Source organism: Oryctolagus cuniculus, chromosome 3 (genome assembly GCF_964237555.1).
Source record: "Oryctolagus cuniculus chromosome 3, mOryCun1.1, whole genome shotgun sequence".
Lineage (NCBI taxonomy): Eukaryota > Metazoa > Chordata > Mammalia > Lagomorpha > Leporidae > Oryctolagus > Oryctolagus cuniculus.
In genome coordinates, this window is record NC_091434.1 from 143317632 (window position 1) to 143340233 (window position 22602).

General features: G+C 41.5%; 1 protein-coding gene across 19 annotated transcripts in view; it reads right to left on the reverse strand.

The window, feature by feature from the left end:
* Positions 1-22602, reverse strand: part of MAGI2 (membrane associated guanylate kinase, WW and PDZ domain containing 2) — a 1584028-nt gene that overhangs the window by 847223 nt on the left and 714203 nt on the right. For 3 of the 19 annotated variants that reach the window (XM_070071230.1, XM_070071229.1, XM_070071227.1), the window contains exon 1: positions 974-6773. The exons of 14 other annotated variants lie outside the window; for them this stretch is intronic. The gene's annotated coding sequence lies outside the window, so the exon portion shown is untranslated. Of the gene's footprint in view, positions 1-973; positions 6775-22602 lie in introns of those variants that run through there. 2 more of the 19 variants (XM_070071232.1, XM_051849739.2) reach the window with 1 other exon arrangement.

Genomic DNA, 22602 nt, shown 5'->3' on the forward strand with positions numbered 1-22602 from the left:
TCATGTGAATTAGACACTTGGGAGGCGAAGGAAGAAAAGAAAAGAAAAAAAAGGATAAAAAAAAAAAAAAGGCGCCTCTCCCCACTCGCCACCCCTCCCAGCTTCTTGACTAATACCTCTGGGCAGTTTACTTCGGAAGAGAGCATATTCCTGACCAGGGCACAATGGCAAATTGGCACACACGCCGCTGCTATCACAGGCAGCAAGGCGATGCTTTCTTTGTAAAAACACAGGAAAATGCACACGCTGGAACAAAAGACACTCTATCTGCACAGCAAGAAACAAGGGCAATTATGCATGTGTTTGACACACATCTGTACCCACTCATTTAAATAAAAAAAAACAAGGCTTCTGATCTATTTTAATTATGACATATTGTATTCTTTCCCCAAGCCAGGTCCCAAGAAGATTCGTTCTCCAAGCCCGGGCTCCAGGAGGAGGCGGTGAAAGGCACTGGGCTGGGAGAACACCTAGTGTGTGCCTTTGTTGGTGGGGTGCCATTTCAAACTTACTATATTCGAACTCAATTAAGTGGGGAATCAACATAAGGCAAATGAAGTTGGCTACCTTCGAATTATTCCGACAAGCTAAGAGACGCCAAGTCAGCAGATATTTGCTGTTTACATTTCAACAATAACGCAATCATGATTTGCAGCCTTCTGGAGCAAAATGCCAACTACTCTCCAAGCAGCCACCTGGCAATCTGGGGCTCAGACACACATCCTGACTCAGAGGGAGACATCATGACAGCTCTCCACCGGCTGCCGTTAGACAAAAGCTCCACAAGCCCACGGAAGGCGCTGGGGAAAGGAGCTGCGAGTGGAGTCAAGTTGAGGTTCACAGCTGGAGGAATATGGCACAGCCTCACCCAAGGGTTGGGGAGCAGAAGGGCTCGGAGGCTATAAATAGAAAACGCACACACAGACATAGACAGATATGGAAGCGAGAGCCCGGTCAGTTTGAGCTTACCAACCTGGAGCGGAGCTCAGGGGAAGCCGCCGAGCCGCGCGTCCTGGCCCACCTCTCCATGGTCCTCAGTCAGTGTCTTCTCAAACCACCTGTACTGATCCAACACATGCTCAGAGGAGATGCGCGTCTTGATGGATGTTTTCAGCATGGATGTCTAGAATTTTCCTCTCTGAGCCAGACACAGCCACACAAAACTGCCGCTGAGGTCTTTTGTTTTTCCTCCTCTCAAAGATGAAGCATGCAGCACACTCCTCTCTCCCCCTCGCTCTCACTCGTCCTCTCTCCCCCACTTCCTCTCTCTCTTCCTCTCTCCTCGGTCTCGCTTACGCTCGCTCTCCGTGGCTCTTTCCCCACCCCCCACCAGCACCCTCCCTGGATTCCCTATTCCCAGTCTGGGTCATTTACATCTCTCAGCAGGAGAACTTGTGTTATGCACACGCCTGCCTCTCACTTTTGGGTTTCCTCTGGGAAGGGGCGGGGGGCCGGCTCTAGGTGAAGTCAGGTGACCTCTCCGTTAAAAGCCAGTCAAAAGGATGGAGTGTGTGAATCTTAATACACACACAGACATATTTACATTACAGAGCAGCAGGAAAATCTAGCTCCTAGAGATTAAGCATTTTTGTTTTTGCTTTCATGGTCCCCTTTGAAGCTAGTAAAGTATAATGAAATGTAATTAAACTTTTCAGCGTTAATAACAAGGCTGTATCCTTTCAGAACCATCCAACTGAACAATTCCTTTAAACTTGTGAGTATGACTGCTATTTTTCTTTTTCTTTCCAGGGTCAAAGTATCCATCATTTTACCATTTTTACACACTTTTCCTAAATTGGTCTTTTCTTTGTTATTCACTTCAATTATCCCAAAGTTAAGGACTATTATAAAAGACAGTAACAATAACAATGATGCAAATAGAAAATTGAGTGACAAAACCCTAGAGCCAACAGCTTGAATAGAAATCAATAGTTCCCTATTGTGGAACCAGATTCAATAATGAGCAACTTTTTGCTCCTAGGCAAATAACTTTTCCCTTCTCTGCTCCAGTGTCTGTCTAAAAATAGAAAATGAATGCAAGAAGTAGAGCAAATATTCCCCGCCCCTCCCCTCAACCAAACAAGCCTGGTAGAGAAAGCTGTCCAGGTACCTGGATCACACAGTAGGAACACCCAGGGTACCAAAGCAGCAGGGAGAAGTCGTGTTAACCCCATTCAGTGTGACAGAAACATTTACACTCTTCAGACCTGGTCCTTAAAGAGTACATTTGTCACCACCCCCACAGTCTCTGCTGCAGTTTTGACATCCAAGGGAGCACCTCTCTTCTATTTCTACCACTGTACAAAGGAGAGAAACGTAGTCTGCTCCTAGGAACACTGCAAGAAAAAAATGAGATGATCTTCATCAGTGATTCTGAGCACTCAGATGAAAAAGTACTTTATAAAGCTGAGTGAGAAGCAACTAGAAGCAGGATGCACACCTGTGTGGAGAGAATAAGCATTAGAAGCAGCCCTCTCCTGCGGCCACTGTAGTTCTATGCATGGACACTGAATTTCAAGAGCATGATGATGCTGGTGCCTCAGCAGAAGGGGACAGGGCGGGGGGTAGGGAGAGCGGCCATGGAGTCTCACTATCCCTACCCCAGAGGGTGACATCGCGGACTCCTGCACAAACAGCCTCTCGCTCTGCTCTCTCCGGACTGATGTTGAGACAGGATGCTCCAGCAGAAACAGCGCATGTCCCCTCGGTGCACACCCTTCACACTGGCCACGAAATGAGGAATGATGAAGCGCTGCTCTCGCTTGTTTTAATTTTTTAAATCTTAAAAAAATATTATTAAAAAGAACAGATTTCATGTGTTTCACAGACACAGTTCTAATTACATAATGATACTTTCCTCCTAGCCTCCCTAGATTTTTAAAATCTTTACTTTGCATGGACAAGACCCCATTTAAGCTTTTAAAATAAGTTATATGCTAACTCGCTGCAAATTTAGCTTCAGCTTGCACTATAGAAATTGAAACCAAAACACAGGACAGTTATAAAAAAAAATCTTCCCTCAGAAAAATAATTCAAATTTGGCAAACTTAGGAAGAACTAAAACTTTATATGATGAAAACATACAGGATTTCATTTTACAGTTTCTTAAAACAAAACTGGCTGTTCTGTCATATTTTTTTTTCCCCTAGTGTCTTTATTTTTTGTTTATTCAGACTTTAATTTAATTTTTTCTCTACCTCACCTTTTGGCCTTTCTTTTTTGGACTTGGAGTCACTTTCCTTGAATGTGCAAAATGTTGGCAATGAAAGAGAATGAGAAAGACCTCTTGAGCTCTATCAGATAACATATACACTTGAACATAACCACTAGTGTAGAGCAACTTGCAAGTCCTATGCTATTCTAACAAAGAAGCATGATGAATATGGACTTTAGACTGTACAACTATTTTTTAAATAAAATCAAAGCATCTTGATTTAAAGAGGGTTATTAAAGCTCACCAATGACAGGTCAATGCAAAAAAGAATAGATTAAAATAAATTAGCAAAAATGTTACTGCAAATAACTCCAGCCAGTGCTCCAAAATGTCTTTCACTACTCAAGGAACAAACTAAAGTACTGACACAGAGTAGAATTAATCTTTACTCATGTACTCATTTATTCATTGAACACCACTGCCATGCTGGGCATTATACCCAGCACTGAGGGGGACAAGATAATTAAAGTGGAATATGAACCCTTTCAGAAACTCAAGATATATATACCATTAACATGCAATAGAGATTAGTACAAAGTCCTGTGGAAAATCAGGAAGAGAAAAATGGGAGGCAGAGCAGTTAAATACAGAAAATGACACTTGAACTGAGCCTATAATAATGGGTCATTTTTTTTAGGAAACAAAGCAGAGTCAGGATGATTGCAGGCAAAAACACACAAAGAGTACAATCAAACAGGGACTGTGTACAGTGTGTGGCTGGACTCTGGATGCCTGAGTGATTGGAAAGGTGGACTGGAACACATTGATCTTGAATGCTCTGCCCAAGTACTCGTATTTTATCAGCTGCAATGGCAAATTATCGAAGTTCCTGTGGCTAGTAAATGGTATGGCTCACAAAGATTATTTTGGCATCAGGGAGAAAGGTGAATAGGAACACTGTTTCCCACACTTTCCTACTGATCCATATGACCTTAAGTGATTAAAAAACAAACAAACAAAAAAACACCAATTCTACCCTAAATCGGAGAAGTCCAGGAATATTTAGCAACTGCTCCAGGCAATGTTTGTTATCAGAAAATATTGGGAATGCTGGTTTTGTGTGGTTTTCAACCCTAGCTGAGTATTAAATCAAATCCAGAATACCTCTAGACCAATTAAATCAGAATGACTGGAGATAGAATCCGGCAGTATTTTAATCTCAGGTGATTCCAATACAGCCATAGTTGGTAATCACTGCTTTGGGAAAAGAAGTACCAGCAGGAAGATCTTTTAAAAACTGTTGTAGAGGATATTTGGATGAAGCAGAACTCAATTAGCCCAAGTAAAGAGGCATTCATGCTGCAAAATATACTATCTCAAACACAGGAAGCACAGTTCCACCATGACAGGCCTCACAGGACCTGCAGCTAAAAGACTGTTATGAACAAAGAATCCCCTTCTCTCTCCCTCCCGGGAGCTGTACTATCTCCTTCTTCTATCAGTCTGTCTCCCACGCTTATCCAGCTTCTTAACTACTCTGCATGATCCAACATGGCGTCCTATTGTGTCCAAGGTTGTCTTGTCTTAGAGACAGCAGTATTCACCAAACAGGAAGAGAAATTTCTTTGGTCTTGTCAGTCAATTCTTGAGTCGGTGGGCAAAGACTGTATTGGTTGGGCTGGTTTCCTTAGTTTGCCACACATCCTTTCACTTACAAAGTCAGAATGACTACCTGGCCCATATTCACTTTGCAGGGGCTCTGGTCAGAGAAGGTTTGAGAAAGTCACAGGAGGCCAGAAACACCTAAGTAGGTCCAATGCAGAAACAATAGTTCAGGCAAGAGATGCTTAAGAAGGATTGCATATAGGCCGGTGGCAGAAGAGACTAAAAGTCCCAGATGCTTTCAGGAGTGGAATTCACAGAACCTGGAGACCAAGAGGGTGTGAGTGACTTGAAAAGAAAGAGTCTGGGGCCAGCGCCGTGGCACAGCAGGTTAATCCTCTGCCTGCGGCGCCGGCATCCCATATGGGCACTGGTTCTAATCCTGGCCACTCCATTTCCAATCCAGCTCTCTGCTATGGCCTGGGAAAGCAGTGGAAGATGGCCCAAGTCCTTGGGACCTTGCACCTGCGTGGGAGACTGGGAAGAAGCACCTGGCTCCTGGCTTCTGATTGGCGTAGCTCCTGTTGTTGCAGCCATTTAGGGAGTGAACCAATGGAAGGAAGACCTTTCTCTCTGTCTCTTCCTCTCACTGTCTGTAACTCTACCTCTCAAATAAATAAATAAAATCTTTAAAAAAAAAAAAGAAAAGAAAGAGTCATAGCTGAGGAATAAACATATGTCTTCATCTACATGATAAAACAGACACCACTGGTCAGTGAAGAATGTATACCTGGCTTTGAACCCTACACTTCAGACATGTATAGAAGCTTAAAAGGTAAAGGAAGTCGAAAAATTAGTAATGAAAATTGGTGTATGAAGATATTTACACAGAGAATCATATACAAAAGTCATTATTAAGCCAAACTCGATACTTCTTTATACTGAAAAAATTTTTTCACAAAACAGATTGGGAATACTTACGATCAAATAAGATGAATATACACATTTTACACCATGAAATATTAAATGACATACAATAGTCTACACAATCTCATTCTTGCTTCATCTTGCACGAATAGTTTTGTCAGGCTGAACTTAGCTGCTGTCTCTGACTCACACAAGCCCTTCCGCACACGTAGCCTTCGCTTCCCCTGCCTGCAGGGCTCTCTCCCTTGCCTGCCCAGCTACGCCTTCACCTGTGCTTCATGGACTCGCTGCTAACATCTGCACATGAATTCATCTCTCCCTTGTAGTTTACAGTGAAGGTGCGCCAGAATTATAGCAGCAGCAGCAGCAGCAGCAGCAAGGATCATAAGACTAATATAAGGCTCTCATATTAGTGCTAAAGGATTTAGTTCTTTTAATTCTCACAATAACTCTAGGAGGTACTATTATCAACATTTAACCACGGAGGAAAGGAAGTCTGGAGAAATTAAATATGCAAGACCCAAGGCATTCTGTGCTCCATGAATAATCTCATATCATATATTATTCCCCAGATCATCTGCAAACCAAAATTTAGTAGTTGATAATATCAGAAGAGTAATGATTCTGTTTTGCTGTCTTCTTTTTTGCTTACTGCTAAAGACTCAATTTCAGGCATTGTACTTTCTATGTCTGGTTTTAAAACCTTTCTCTCTCATTTTTGAGCCAGGTGACCAAAGGTGAGTCACCTAACATCTCTATGTCTCAGTTTCCAGACCCATAAGGCTGCAATGAAAACATGTTTAGGGGCCTGCATTGTGGCACAACAGGTTAAGCTACCACCTACAACATCAGCATCCCATGCTGGCACTGTTTTGATACCTGGCTGCTCTGCTTCCAGTCCAGTTCCCTGCTAATGCACCTGTGAAAGTAGGGGAAGATGACCCAAGTCCTTAGGCCCGTGAATCCATGTGGGAGATCTGGATGGATTTTGAGGCTCTTAGCTTTGGCCTGTCCCAGTCTCAGTCATTGTGGCCATTTGAGGGATGAACCAGTGAACAGTAGATCTCTCTCTCTCTCTCTCTCTTACTTTCTCTCTCTTCTGCCCTCTCTCTCTCTTTCTCTGTAACTCTATCTTTCAAATAAATAAATAGATTCTTTATTTTTTAAAAAAAGAGTCTACACGTACTATTGAATATAATGCATGGAACAATTATGTACTCATTAAATGCTGATTATTCATTTTATTATCATTACTGTAGCTATTATTAACAAGTGAGAAGCAAATTTCTATGTATTCCTTCTACTCCAGAGACAGTTAAAGGTGAAAAAGCACCAGTCAGTGATATTATTAAACAATGTTTATGGAGCTTTCAGTCATTCTAATTTACAAAGCTACTGTTGTTTGATTAAATTAGGAAGTTGCACCAGCTGTTCAACTAATCATACACTACATACATTGCTTTATTATTAGAGTCATAGTATATGATCTCTTGAGACATTTGTGATTCTTTCCTGGCAAGCTGAAAGTAGAAATTCTACAATTTCTAAAAAGCTATCACTGGACCGGCGCCGCGGCTCACTAGGCTAATCTTCCACCTTGCAGCGCCAGCACACCGAGTTCTAGTCCTGGTCGGGGCACCGGATTCTGTCCCGGTTGACCCTCTTCCAGGCCAGCTCTCTGCTGTGGCCAGGGAGTGCAGTGGAGGATGGCCTAAGTGCTTGGGCCCTGCACCCCATGGGAGACCAGGAGAAGCACCTGGCTCCTGGCTTCGGATCAGCGTGGTGCGCCGGCCGCAGCGGCCATTGTGGGGTGTTCAACGGTAAAGGAAGACCTTTCTCTCTGTCTCTCTCTCTCTCACTGTCCACTCTACCTCTCAAAAAAAAAAAAAAAAAAAAAAAAAGCTATCACTTTCCTTTTACCATGAAGTTAAGTATTAATTCTTCTTTCAAAAAATCAATGATGCTTGCTTTACCTGTAAACTATTTTCTTTTTACTAATTAAATATTTCCATGGAACATTTCTAACCATCAAAGACATGTTGCTAGCAAACCAAATTTCATTTACGTGTGCATCATATTTGTCAGTTAAGTACATGTTTTGTTCAGAAATGATACCATATTTATATCAAATCACAAATAGATCAGTTATTATAGGACAGTGGGAAATAAATTCTACATGAGAATTGCAATGTTGACATATTACAAACTATAGGCAAGCATAACCTCAAGAAAATTATCTACTTCTCTTTTTAAATAGATTATTGATAGTAAGAAGTAAAAATCCTATTGTAGATGGCCTGTATGAGAGGGGACTAAATGACGGGTGCTTTGTACTGTTGATCACTGTGTGTGTATGCCATACTTAGTGTTTGAAGAGCCTGGATCTTTTAGAACTTTCCCTGCCTGATTCAGGCTACATGACAATTTTCATCAGAAACAATTCATCTCTTTTTGACTGTTTATGTCAAACTAATACATTTTAAGCCACTGTCAAAGTATGCTGCTCTACTTGAAGTTAGTTCCATGTATATGCATGCACACTTGCATAATTATCTTAGGGAATAGTCAAAGTTTGATTACCTCATTGTAAGAGAAGAAAAGTAACAGGCAGGAAATTCATGCTTTGGATTTGTCTTTTGGTTTTGACTAATTAGGCAAAGCCAGTGCTTTAAGAAAAGTCTGCTAATCCAGCAGAGTGTCAGAGATACAGGGCTTTAGCAACCCTGACTTCACCATTTCCTAGCTGTGTGGCACTCAAAAATTATCTGTCTGTCAAACGGGGTGATTTCTGTCTTATAGAGTTACCAGGCATTAAATAAGATACTGCAAGTAGAGTGCTTAGGTCAATGCCTAGCACACTACCACTACCATCTCCCCACCATCATTACCACTACCTCCACCCCCACGTCATCATCATCACTATCACCACCAGTGTCACATTACGACCACCACTGCCACCATCATCACCATCACTATCAGCAACATAATCACCATTATCATCATCAGTGCTAACATCAATATTATCACAATTACCATCGTCACCATCATCATCTTCACCATTATCACCCTCACCCTCCTCCTCCACTTCCTCGTCCTCCTCACCACCATCATAGCCAATATTTGACACACACCAGACATTGCTGTAAGTGAGAACGCATTAAGTGCTAGCCTCCATCATCATTGTTATAAAACTTTCTTTTACTGGCTTTTAGCTCATGAAATTGCATATTGTGTTCCAATTACCTTGATCTAAACCATGCTGTCATGTTCTGTTGGGCTCTAGTCAATGTAAAAGCCCACTTTAAATACACTGAGTACATAAGGTAAATAAAGGGGCGGGGCATAAAATACTTTTCCTTTTCCTAGTCTTTCCTCTCCAAACACAAGGCTCAGGATCAGACCTTGCAATGGGAGGGTCTTCCTGCATGATTTCTAAGCCCCCTGAAAGCCACTCATCATGCAGTAACAATGCAAAGATATGTTTAATATGATGGTGAAGACCAAAGCAGAAATCAGTAGCAGCGCTGTCCCTAAGGAGTGGATGTAAACAAATCCCACTGTTGACAGCTATCCTGTATGGATCTGCGTTTCTGATCTCATAATGAGTCATCCCAGTTCTGTCTCCTACAAACCAGGCAGAATGGTGATCTTTATTTTCTCCAGAGGTTCATGTTATTCCATAGCCCTCTATCCACCTTACCTTGACACCCCAACTAGAGGGGCATAAATGAGCATAAGGGGTTCACTTCCTCTATGAGACAAAATTTGCCAGAGTGGAGCCTTGACAACATTTTAAGATGAATGACTTTGTTGTCCACACCTTCCACCTTTTTTCTCTACCTTTAAACCACTTACTGGCACTTTCCCCATTCCTTTCAGAGGCATTCTTGCCTTTGATTCTCACTTCATAAGAAAACCCAAATTCAGTAGAATATGCTGAGTAAATTAGTATGTGTTACCTACATGGTACTGGAGAGTTTGTACAACTTCTTAAGATGAAAACATTTCTTAGTGGTAGAAAGTTAGGGGACTCAATTAACTTGAAATATTTCTCATATAGCCCAATTTCCCATCAAAGAAAAGGACATGCATAGGGAGGAAGTTGTACATATACTCTGATCTGATTCACCTAGCACTGAGAAAGACAATAGTGCACAGACACCTTGGTTTTGAATTGACACTGCACCACACGCTAATTGTGTGACTTAGGGCAAGTTAATGCCAGTGAGCCTTAATTTCCTCATTTGTAAAATACAAATACAGAATGCAGTATTTAAGCTCTTGGATATTTTGTGAAAATAAATGTAACCATGTACTTGCTAGCACAGAACTCAGCCCATTATAGGCTCTCAAGAAACAGGACTTTTCTTCTTACCCTTCCTAAGAAGTTATTCACCCACTAAATAACCACTTTTTTCCAGGCTTGATCATCTTCTATGGGTCACCCAATCTGCTCACATCTCTTTAATTCACCTGTCATATACACCAAGCTCTTTCAGCATGAGAAGTTTCCTGTAGAAGTCAAATGTGCTCTTGCAAATATCTAAATTTTAGTCAAGAAGCCTACACTCTGTAAGGCACCAGAGGAACTTGATAAAATCCAAATCAAGATAAATTGTATTGAGAAAGAGGGAGGGAATAAATGAAAGGAAAGAAGAAGAAAGGATAGCAAAGAAGGAAGAGAGAGAAGAAATAGCTAACTGTTCTACCTAAGCTCTGGAGGTAATACCATCACCAGTGTTCTGACTGAAGTCTGTATTAGGATTCAGGAGACCCAGCCTTGGATAACTAACTTTGTGTCAATAACCCTCTCTATGAAATAGTTACTAAACATTTTCAAGATCTCAGATCACAGATTCAGGCTGCATGAGATTACTTTTCTTGAGAACCTTTCAACATCAAACCCTATTAGGCTGTGACCCTGGTGCTGTGGGCAAGGTGAGGTCTATGTCTATGTCAGATGGCTTAGTGCTTTACTCACATCACACCATTTAATCCCCCTGCTGGTATTATTATCCCTCCTTTTGAGAGAGTGTAGTTTTGACTCAGAGAGCTTAGGTGACCTTCCCAAGCTCAAACAGCCAAAGGGACAGAACAGAGATTGACAATACCTTTCAATATAAAGCGTCAGGTCCTTTTAATTGCATCATGCTGCCACCCTCTGGGACAGAGATTGGAAATAAGGCCATTAAGAAAATCAAACCTTAATTACATGAAACATTAATTCAATGATATTTTAGATAAATGTGAACACTACTGCAACTGTCATGGAAACTTGTGTGAAAATGTCCTTTTATGGGGATGGTGTGTGGCTTAATATTTAACAACTGGCTCTATGAAAAACAAACTGGGAGCATTTGCTTACTTTTGTAGAGTAAATGTGCCCACCATGTTCAATTTTAAGCTATCAACTTACAAATGTGTACAAACTTACAAATGTGTACAAATGGCTCTTTCAAGCCCATGCTAGCCATTTTCAGCAAACTACTCTGTGTGGGTCTGCCTTCCCATGTGTGTGTACCCTAATGCCATATTCTGGGAAAAATAAGAAAGCGAACTATCAGCCCAGACAGTCTTCCTCAAGTTAGTAATAGTACCTACAAATACAGTGTTTCAATTTTGCCTTAATCAGTGTCCCTATTTTTGCAAAGTTTGCTGATTCCTAGTGTACCTCTCTAAGTTTCAATACACACCTGTCAATATTCCCAGGAAATAAAAGAAAGCAAACACTGAGCCTCCCAATCTTGACCTTCCCATTTTCTTCCACATTATGGATGGTTCTTGTATCACTTTTGGACGAACATTTTCAAGATTCCTCCAATAAAATAGCAGGTGATAACTGGTATTTGTCAGTTCTGTCTTAGCCAAGAGCCATTAGGGGAACTTGAAGGAAAAACAAAACCATCCTATGGTGCTGAGTTCCTTATTCTTCGCTGTCTTTTTTTTTTTTTTTTTTTTTTTTTTTTTGACAGGCAGAGTGGACAGTGAGAGAGACAGAGAGAAAGGTCTTCCTTTGCCATTGGTTCACCCTCCAATGGCCGCCGCGGCCGGGGTGCTGCGGCCGGCGCACCGTGCCTATCTGAAGGCAGGAGCCAGGTACTTCTCCTGGTCTCCCATGGGGTGCAGGGCCCAAGCACTTGGGCCATCCTCCACTGTACTCCCTGGCCACAGCAGAGAGCTGGCCTGGAAGAGGGGCAACAGGGACAGAATCCGGCGCCCCAACCGGGACTAGAACCCGGTGTGTGCCGGCGCCGCAAGGCGGAGGATTAGCCTAGTGAGCCGTGGCGCTGGCCTAAGATTGATTCTCATGTCTTTTTTTTTTTTTTTTTTTTTTTTTGACAGGCAGAGTGGACAGTGTGAGAGAGAGACAGAGAGGAACCTTTGCCGTCGGTTCACCCTCCAATGGCCGCCGCGGCCGGCGCGCTGCGGCTGGCGCACTGTCTTCTCTGTCTTAAAGTGCCACAACTGCTTGAATTCCCCTGGAATGAAAGTGAGGTGACTGACAAGCTGCAGAAAAATCACATGCATAATTACAGCACCTGAGCAACCAGTGGAATCATCCTTTGTGTAGACTTCCTCACAAATGAGACTCAGATAGGTTGTTGGGGGAATGATTCTGATTACCAAGACAATTTACTTTATTCATTTCCTCTGATTGTAAGATACAGAAAAAATAATATAGCAGAGGGTTAAATGTGAAGAGTCTACTATTCAAGAAATTTTGTACAAATGCCTGAGTTATTGCTCCCATAAACGCGCAGAAATTTCTCCCCATTGACAAAATAATAGAGGGAAAAAGAGAGAGAGGAGATGCTTAAAGTATTACTGTTATGTAGAGGGAAAATGGGGTCTGAATTGAGGAACAACTTCCCTTTAAGAAATTATGACAGGGAGGCCGGCGCCGCAGCTCACTAAGCTAATCCTCCGCCTTGCGGCGCCGGCACACCGGGTTCTAGTCCCGGTTGGGGCGCTGGATTCTGTCCCAGTTGCCCCTCTTCCAGGCCAGCTCTCTGCTGTGGCCAGGGAGTGCAGTGGGGGATGGCCCAAGTGCTTGGGCCCTGCACCCCATGGGAGACCAGGAGAAGTACCTGGCTCCTGCCATTGGATCAGCGCGGCATGGCCGGCACGGCAGCCATTGGAGGGTGAACCAGCGGCAAAGGAAGACCTTTCTCTCTGTCTCTCTCTCACTGTCCACTCTGCCTTTCAAAAAAAAAAAAAAAGAAAGAAATTATGACAGGGGGCAAGGAAATGTAAATGTAGGGCTAATTCAGGGCATGAATGGGTGGTAAGAATGAGTAAGATCAGCCAAAAAGGCACTCCAGGTAGGAACAGAAGAAGGGAGCATCTTTACGTGAAGGGTGACAAGACGATCTGGAGCCCTTAAATGACACTGAGAAAGACCGTTCAAAAAAAAGGGAAAAGAAAACCAGGGTTTTGTGATCAGCTGTGTCACATACAGATCGCCTGTGAGTCAAGCCGATGAAACTTTTTTTTTTTTTTGTAAAATGTGAAAGTACTAAACAGGCCACTGCAGTGAGAGACTAGAAGGGGAAAACACGGAAGCTTCTATACCTGAGTGTCCTCCCAGCATCCTCTTAGAAACTTAAACAACACATACTCTTGGGATCTAGCCTTGACTGACTCTGAGTTGGTAAATGAGATTCCGTATCTTATTTCCTTGAATTTGACAGGACTTTGTTATGATTCTCACTATATTGAATTTTTGCACTTTTATTTTATTCTCATATCCAAGTAGACTGCAAACATACAGAGGGGAAAACCTGTTGCTTATGCTTTCATATACTCGACAGCACTTAGCACACAATCTGAGAAAAAAAATACTCACTTATGTGATGGTTAATTGGTCATCTTACTACTGCTCTTTAAGCTAACATCATGGAGGTGATCAATTATAATGAATATAGAGGCTTAGATACACACTTGAATAAAGACTGGAGTACCTTTTAATAACCAAACAAAAACTCTTTGATGCCAAAAATGACATCTAAGAGCTGTCCTGAAATGACCAGTAGTAGAAAAAAGGACTGTTTTCCAGAATGACTCTATGTCAGCTTTATTTCTGGAGGTGAAATGTGTCACTCTGAAAGTGTTTGTGTGTTCACATGATAAGAAAGAATGTAATTATAGCCATCCCTTGATAGTCTATTCATTTACAGTGTTATTTTGGAAACAGTAAGTTTTTAAATTGGGTTTCCAGTGTTTTTGCGAGGAAGTTCTACTGAACAGGAGATTGGATCTTAGCTCCCTATGGATTTTCTCCATTGGAATTCAATAAAGTATAATTGAATTACAATGGGTGAATCCACAAGGCATCAATTGCCAGTTCTCAGGTTGAAGAACTCTGTCCTCAGTTGGCCACACCTCTCAGTGCAGAGGCCCTGGCTCAGGTTTCTAGAGAACAGTGCTGCACCAGTGAACACCTGTGCGCATTGTTAAACAGCAAAAACTACCGTAGTTCAATAATTTTAGGAATTGAAGAAAAACTCACCATATTTTTATTCTAGCACACAGAATGTGGCCTACTTCTTTAAAATGTCAAGCACAGAAACACAGATTTTATTTAAAGAACATAGGAACATCCATTTCCTTCTCTGATTTGGTCTAGGGTATAGTTTTTCCCCATCGCTGATGGAATTTGAGCATGTTTTCTGCGTCTCACGTTATTGCCACTGACACAGCGTCTCAGGGAGCTTTCAAAGGCATTATCTCATTGGATTATTATAATCATCCAATGAGACAAAGCAAGTAGGACAATTCCAATTCCAATTTTTCAGGTAATAAACTGAAGCTCAGAAAGGTTAAGATAAGTTGAATCTGAGAAAAAGGCTTTAATGTTTTTCTATATTTTTCTTACCATTAAATAAGGCAATGGCTACAAACTATTTTTTCCATCCTCTAAGGATCAAATGAGCAATACATGGAATAGGAAAAGATAAACAGGACTTTCTTTATGCATATACACTAAGTTATTATAGAAAAAAAAAAGCTTCTGTAACCATCTACTTGCACTTAAGTCCATATGTCCATTAATGCAAAATATGTACTAAAATTCAAATTTACCAAGCAAATAATAAAAGTATCACTCTAGCGGTTTGTTATAACTTCTAATCTTTTGAACTTTGGAAAAATCAAAACAAAATGAAACAAATATTTTATAAATTTAAATATGTTAAAGTGAGATAAAAATTTACATTCAAGGAAGATTTTTAATTTTGTTCTGCTCCAAGATAGTATGTTGAAAGTCAGTTAGGTTTATGCAAGTCTGAGCTTGCCTATAAAATGGAAACTGAGTCCTTTTATTTAGAAAGCATTTTTATCAGTTTCTACATGCCAATAGTAAAAGTTATGGAGGTGGCCTATTTTAAGTTTTATAAATTTGGAAAGGCATTGAATTGAAAAGCTGTTTCAAGCTTTGCAAAATGAATTGTCTGTTTTGTCATCCCATCAAAAACACTGCCTTTGATATGACTTACTTTCAGGGTGTGCATCTCACATTTTTCCCTACTCTGTTATTTGTTTTCTTTTTTTGGGATTTAAAACTATGTCATTTACTCACATAATTGCTCCTCTCATGGCCATATCTCTACTCCCGGCTTTTCAGAAGGCCATACTATGTATTTCTCCTCTTTCCTGTCCTGTAGGTGAGTCATCTAATTCATCTGAGCTAAGCGTTGCCATCTATAAAATGAAAAGTCAGACAAGATATGCTTTATGATCTCTTCCAATTTTAAAACCTTATGCAGTTTCAGAGAAAACCTAAAGGGTCACACGATCTGAGGTGACACCCAAAGACAAGGGGGAGGAGAGTTCCTTTTCCAGTTTCTGCAAATAAAGGATGTGCACTTCCCTGGTGAAACTTCATAGCCTAGAAAATGACGCACTGAAAATGTGAGACAGAAAGAAGCGGGGAAGGAGGTGGGTAATGGGGCAGGGTGGGAGAGAAAAGAAAAAGAGGGCATCTACTGGGCATTTACAGATTGCGAGTATCAGAGGTAGGAATCAACCACTGAAATGCCCTCAGTATCTCCAGAGGACTCTTTCCTGTTTCCACAGGCCCAGAAAAAACCTTCGTGTTAGCCATGCCTCTTCTCTGTAGCTTCTCTGATACCAAATCCTGCCAGCTATACCTTCAAAAGAGACCCAGAATCTAACCCCTCTTCATTATACTGACGACCAAAATCCAGGTCCAAGATCTCCTTATGTGTAATCTGCATTACAGTGATAACTTAAGTGGTCTTGTTTTTGTCCTTCTTGGTTAGACCGGTGAACTTGGTAATATGTAACTCAGTGGGTGGGCATTGCGGCACAGTGGGTTAGGTCGCAACTTGGGATGCCTACATCCCATGAGAGTGCTGCTTCAAAACTTGGCTATTCTGATTCCAATCCAGCTTTCTGTTAATGCATCCTCATTAAGAATTAGCTTTGGGGCTAGTGCTGTGGTACACCATGTTAAGTCACTGCCTGTAACACTGGCATCCCATAAGAAAGCTGGTTCCAGTTGCAGATGCTCCACTTTGGATCTGCTCCCTGAGAATGTGCCTGGGAAAGCCGTGGGAGATGGTCCAAGTACTTGGGCCCCTGCCGCCCATGTGGGAGACCAAAGATGGAGTTCCTAGCTCCTGGCTCTGGTCTGGCCCAGACCTGACTGTGGCAACAATTGAGGGAGTGAACCAGCAGATGGAAGATCACTCCCTCTCTCCTTCTGTGTTTATCTGTCTGTCTTTCTGCAACTCTGTCAAATAAATAAATAAATCTTTAAAAAAAAAGAATTAGCTCCGTGTAAACATTAGAAATATATTATAAACTCTTACATTATAAAAAATAATAATAGGGGCCTGCACTGTGTCATAGTAGGTTAAGCCTCAGCCTGTGCCACTGGAGTTCCATAAGGGTGTAGTTTGGAGACCTGGCTGCTCCACCCTGATCTAGCTCCCTGCTAATAGCAGCAGAAGATGGCCCAAGTGCTTGGGGCCCTGCACCCACATGGGATACTTGGAAGAAGTTCCTGGCTCCTGGCTTCTGATAGGCCCAGCTCCAACAGTTGTGGCCATCTGGGGAGTGAACCAATGGATGGGAGACCTCTCTCTCTTTTTGTCTCTCTCTTGCTCTGTAACTCTGCCTCTCAAATAAATAAATAAATCTTTTAAAAAAATAGTAGTCAATATGAGGTGCAAATTGGGTGAAAGTATAGATGATTAAAGAATGGCAGAATATTGACAGTGGAATTGGATAATGGTTATATAGAATTCATTATACTATTTTGTTAGCCTTTCATATATTTGAGGTCTTTTTAATGGAAATTTAAACATTAAAAACAGACTGAAAACAAATCCCAAAGTCTCAGTCTTGTTTTCTAGTTCCTCCAAAAATAGTTATAGGGGTGGGAGTTTGGCACAGTAGTTCAGACATCACATGGGATGCCCATATCCTACAGTGCAGTGCCTAAGTTCCAGGTTGGCTCTGCTTCCCATCACAGCTTCCTGCTAATGTGCACCCTGGGAGGCAGCAGATGCTGGCTCAAGTCCTTGGACCCCTGTGATCCACGTGGGAGATCAGATCCTTGCTCCTGACTTCAGCCTGGCCCAGCTCTGGATGTTGAGATATTTGGGGAGTGAACCAGTAGATGGAAGATTTTTCTTCCTATCTGCCTTTTAAATAAATAAATAAATAGTTTGTAAAAATGCTTATAACCACACTAGTCAGCTACCACTTTCTTCATCCTTTGCTTCCTCATCTATTCTTCCCATTGAGAACACAGAACTCACGTTCCCCTACTTGTGATGTCCAGGTGCAGCCACCCCAGCAGACCCTCAATGAGCTTTGTGTTCTCACTATAGCAATCAACTGTAGGATGTTTCTCCATGAAATCAATTATGCCCAAGATTCATAGAATGGAATCAGGATGCTTTAGTAGAAGAAAGACCCCTATATGTCCTTTCCTTCCCTAATTGAGGCATGAAATAGTAATTTAAAAAACAATGTATGTGGCATAGTCTGTTTTTCCACTGACAAAGAATTTCTCCTCTGTGAATTCTTTGTAGTGGATACAGCTCTGTTACAGCCTTACTTATTCCAGATTGCCAATTTTTTATCTTTTGATTTGCAACCAATCAAAATGGACTCTCATCTTACAGCTCTCAGGTTACTCCATCCAAAATTTTCATTTTATTTGTTCTTTCTATCCTTCAAATCCTGTTTTAACTTTAGGGTGTGTATACAATTTCACAAATTCCCTTCAGTTGGCCCTTGACTGCCATTTATCTCAACTCCCTAACCTCTTCATTTCTTCATTTTAAATATGGGCACGTACCATGGTCCCTCCCATGCACACACAAAGCACTAAGTATAACACAAGTTAAAGTATTTGACTCATGGATGTTTAACCCCATCAGATTTCCATAGTTGAGAACTAGGCTAGGAGAGTGCTACATCTCTGTACCACCTTCTATTCATGGATTTCCTTTACCATGGGGAGTGTCTCGTGTTAATAACTCACTGAAGTCCTGTTTCCTCCTACCATTTACTATTGTCACAGCATTCTTGATCTATCTTTGTATCATGTCAGTCCTCTGATTACAGCACTTCAAGACCTTCCCTACTGCAGCTGATACAAAATCCAGCTCCTCCCTTCAGTGTGTGGCCTGTCTGCCCCTCAGCACTGTTGAGCTCCCTCCTCCCTTGGGGACACTGTCCAAATCTTCCTGGCTCCCCCTCATAAGGCAGATCCCACTGCCCTCCACCTGAGCCATTTGTTGGTTTTTACTGACACAGACAACAGTTTGCTTTACAAAGTTTTTTGTGTGTATTGGATTTTTTAATGGTTCTATTCTATATTATTTTTCTTTTGGCATTTTCAAATTTAAGGTAAATAGATTTCATGTATTTCACATATACAGGTTTAAGAACATAGTGATACTTCCAACCATACTCTCCCTCTTGCTCACACTCCCACCCTTCTCCCCCCTTCCTCTTTTATTTCCTCTCTCAATTTTTACAATGATCTTTTCATTTTACTTTATACTCATAAGATTAACCATAGACTAATTAAAGAGTTCAACAAATAGTAAGAAGAAGAAGAAGAAGACGACGAAGATGAAGACGAAGACGAAGACGAAGAAGAAACACTGTTCCTCAATAGTAGAGACACGGTTGTAAATAATCATTGAATCTCAAAATGTCAATTTCACTCCTATACATTGCATGTTTGGTACTCTACTAGTTACCACAGATTTATTTATTTGAAAGTCAGAGTTACAGAGAGAGAGAGAGGGGGGTATCTTCCATCTGCTGGTTTGCTCCCCATATGGCTGCAACTGCCAGGGCTGGGTGAGATCAAAGACAGGAGCCAGGAGCTTCACCCGAATTTCCCATGTAGGTGGCAGGGTCCCAAATACTTGTGTCATCTTTTGTTGCTTTCCCAGGCTATTTAGCAGGGATCTAGAGAGGAAGAGGAACAGCCAGGACATGAACCAGCACCCTTAGGCAATGCTGGCATCTCAGGTGGCAGCTTTACCTGCTACACCACAACACTGGCTGCTTTAAATGGTTTTATTGCTTTGCAAGATAGTGAAGAAAAAAATCTCCTATTTGGTGGTCATTCACTCCCTAAGCCTTAGCCAAATTAAAAACAGAGGATTGGGCACTGAGAGGCAGTGAGTTAGGCTGCTGCACGGGACACCCACATTCCGTATTGGAGTACCTGGTTGGAGTCCTGGCTTTTCTGCTTCGGATCTAGCTTCATTTTAATGCACCTGTGAGCCTGACACCCAAATGCAAGATCCAAATGTCTTCATAGATCCTGGTTTTGGCCTAGTTGAGTTCTAGTTGTTAGAAGCATTTGAGGAGTAAACCAACAGATGAAAGATCTGTCCTCTTTCTGTGTGTCTGTCTCCCCTACCCCCATCATTCTGCCTTTCATATAAGAAAATAAACTAAACTAAAAAAAAAAAAAAGATGAAATGGTTATGGGGAACATTCATTTGAGCTACCTTTGTCTTACAAATGTATTTTTAATTGATTCTTTGTTCCTCTTAGGGATACAACTTGGAAAAACTTCTATTTTAGTTTGTGGACTCCATTAAACTTAATTTCAATGATCTAAATAGCCAATGGTTTCCTATTAATTGCACATGCTTTTTCAGCAAATATCTGAAATTCATGAACGATGAATGATATTGGCTGCCACCATGACTTCATTACTCTTCAAACATTTTTTTTTTTTTTTTTGACAGGCAGAGTGGACAGTGAGAGACAGAGAGACAGAGAGAAAGGTCTTCCTTTTGCCGTTGGTTCACCCTCCAATGGCCGCTTCGGCCGGCGCGCTGAGGCCGGCGCACCGCGCTGATCCGAAGCCAGGAGCCAGGAGCCAGGTGCTTTTCCTGGTCTCCCATGGGGTGCAGGGCCCAAGCACCTGGGCCATCCTCCACTGCACTCCCTGGCCACAGCAGAGGGCTGGCCTGGAAGAGGGGCAACCGGGACAGAATCCGGCGCCCCGACCGGGACTAGAACCTGGTGTGCCGGCGCCGCAAGGCGGAGGATTAGCCTAGTGAGCCGCGGCGCCGGCCTACTCTTCAAACATTTTTCATATTCTATTAGAATTAAACTGATTATTTCTAGCTTTTTAAAATTAGCACATAAAATCTATGCATGATCCTATAGGTATAAAAAATCAATTTAAAGGTCATACATCAGATTTATTTTAAAATAAAATGAAAAACAGTTACCAGGAGGCTGAAATGAACACCCAAACTGTTTAAAGATATAAACATGAAAATATACCTAAAGAGTGGATGTGAAGATACAGTAGGTTAAGCTCTCTGTTGTGTTGTCTGTGTCCTGTAACTGGGATTGATTCCTGCCTCTGCCTCCAATCCAACTTCCTGCTAATGCACCTGGGAGGCAGCAGATGATGGTTTAAGTACTTGAGTCACAGCCATCCACATGGAAGACCTAGCTGGCATTCCTGGTTCTTGCTATAGCCTGGCTTTGCACCTGGCATTTGTGGAGTGAACCACAAGGAAGGAAGATCACTCTTTTTGTATCTCTCCTTTTTCTGTCATGCTGCCTTTCAAATGAATAAATAGTTTTTTTAACAAAAAAAGAAAATATACCTAAGGATCTATATTTATATCATATCTAGTTGTAGCAACCTAGCAAACAATTGATGGAAGAACAGATCAGTAGATTCTACTTAATTTAGGATAAAATTATCTATTTTGCATGAAAATATCACTTATTCAATATAATAAGCCAAGTGTATTTTCTCAATTTTGACAATCTTGGCATACTGAGTTTATTGTTTTTCCTTGTATATTTGTTTTGGGGTCATTAAATTTCTCAGACATTTCTATATATGCTTTCCAGTCTCCTTTAGAAATTGGAAACTGGGCGTTGGGAGAACAGTGTTGTGGCATAGCAGGTTAAGCCTCCACCTGTGATGCAGACATCCCTCGTGAGTGCTGATTCGGGCACTGGCTGATCCACTTTCCATTCAGCTTCTGGCTGATGGCCTGGGGAAAGCTGTAGAAAGATGGACCAAGTGCTTGGGTCCCTGCATCCGTGTGGGAAACCCAGAAGAAGCTCTGGGCTACTGACTTTGGCCTGGCCCAGCCCCAGCCATTGCAGCCACTTGGCAAGTAAGCCAGGGGCTGGAAGATCTCTCTCTCTCTTTCTCTGTAACTCTGCCTTTCAAATAAATAAAACATAATTTAAAAAGAATTTAGAAAATACTTGTTAGGTAGTAATACATTATAATATCATAGTTATTTACATATGTCATACCATACACACAGGCACAAGTGTGGTTGCCTTATTGGCAATGAGAACACAGTCTTTAAAATTACCTTCTCGACATTTGTTGATTTTATTAGAGTCCCTCCTTTTACAATCCACAAAGAATTCACCAATGTAAAAGATCTTTCATGAAGTTTAGTGATCAAATCACTTTGCTTACTTGGAACTCAGCATCAACATACTTATTAACAATAAAATCAACTATTATACAAACAATACAAAATTTACCCTGAGTACTTATTAATAAGCACTTATGATTCAAGATACTGTGCACATAAATGATATAAGGTAGAAATTATTATGCATATTTAAAAGAATAAATCAATCTTTGAGGGATAAAGTCACTTGCTCAAGTTCCCACAACTAGCATTAGTCCCTGAATTTGGATTTAAATCCCATATGTCAGGGACAGGTGTTTAGCACAGGGGTTAAGACAGTACTTGGGACATCCACACCGCAATTCAGAGTGCCTGGGTTTGAATTCTGACTTGCGTCCAATTCCAGCTTCCTGCTAATGCGCACCCTGGGAGGGAGCAGATGATGACTCAAGTATCTGGGTCTCTGGCAAGCCGCAGGGGAGACTTGGGCTGGGTTCCAGGCTCCTGGCTTCAACCTGATCTTTTCCTGGCTGTTGTAGGCCTTTGGAGGAGTGAACTAGTGCCTGGAAGTTCTCTTTGTCTTCGCTTCTCACTCCCTCTGCCTTTCAAATAAATAAAAATAAGGAAATAAAAATAAACAAGTAAATGAAATAAATAAACTCAAGGTATCTGACTCCAAATGTTATAGTTAAGCAAGCTATAAAACTAGGTAATTTAATGAAAGAAACTCAGAAAAACAGCTGCGTTTTTCTGAATACTCATCAGCCGCTATACTGGAAGGCAAAATGGTGCACTAAAAACAACTGGTTCAAACAGAATGCTACAGGAAGGGCCTTTGGAGAGAAGTCCTCCACACCAGAAAATTGGGCAAAGGATAGGACATTGGCAACTCCCGTTGAAGGAAATACCAATGACAAAATCATTTTTAGGGGCTGGCACTGTGGAATAGCGGGTTAAGCCACCGCCTGCAGTACCGGCATCCTGTATGGGTGCCGGGTGCTAGTTCTG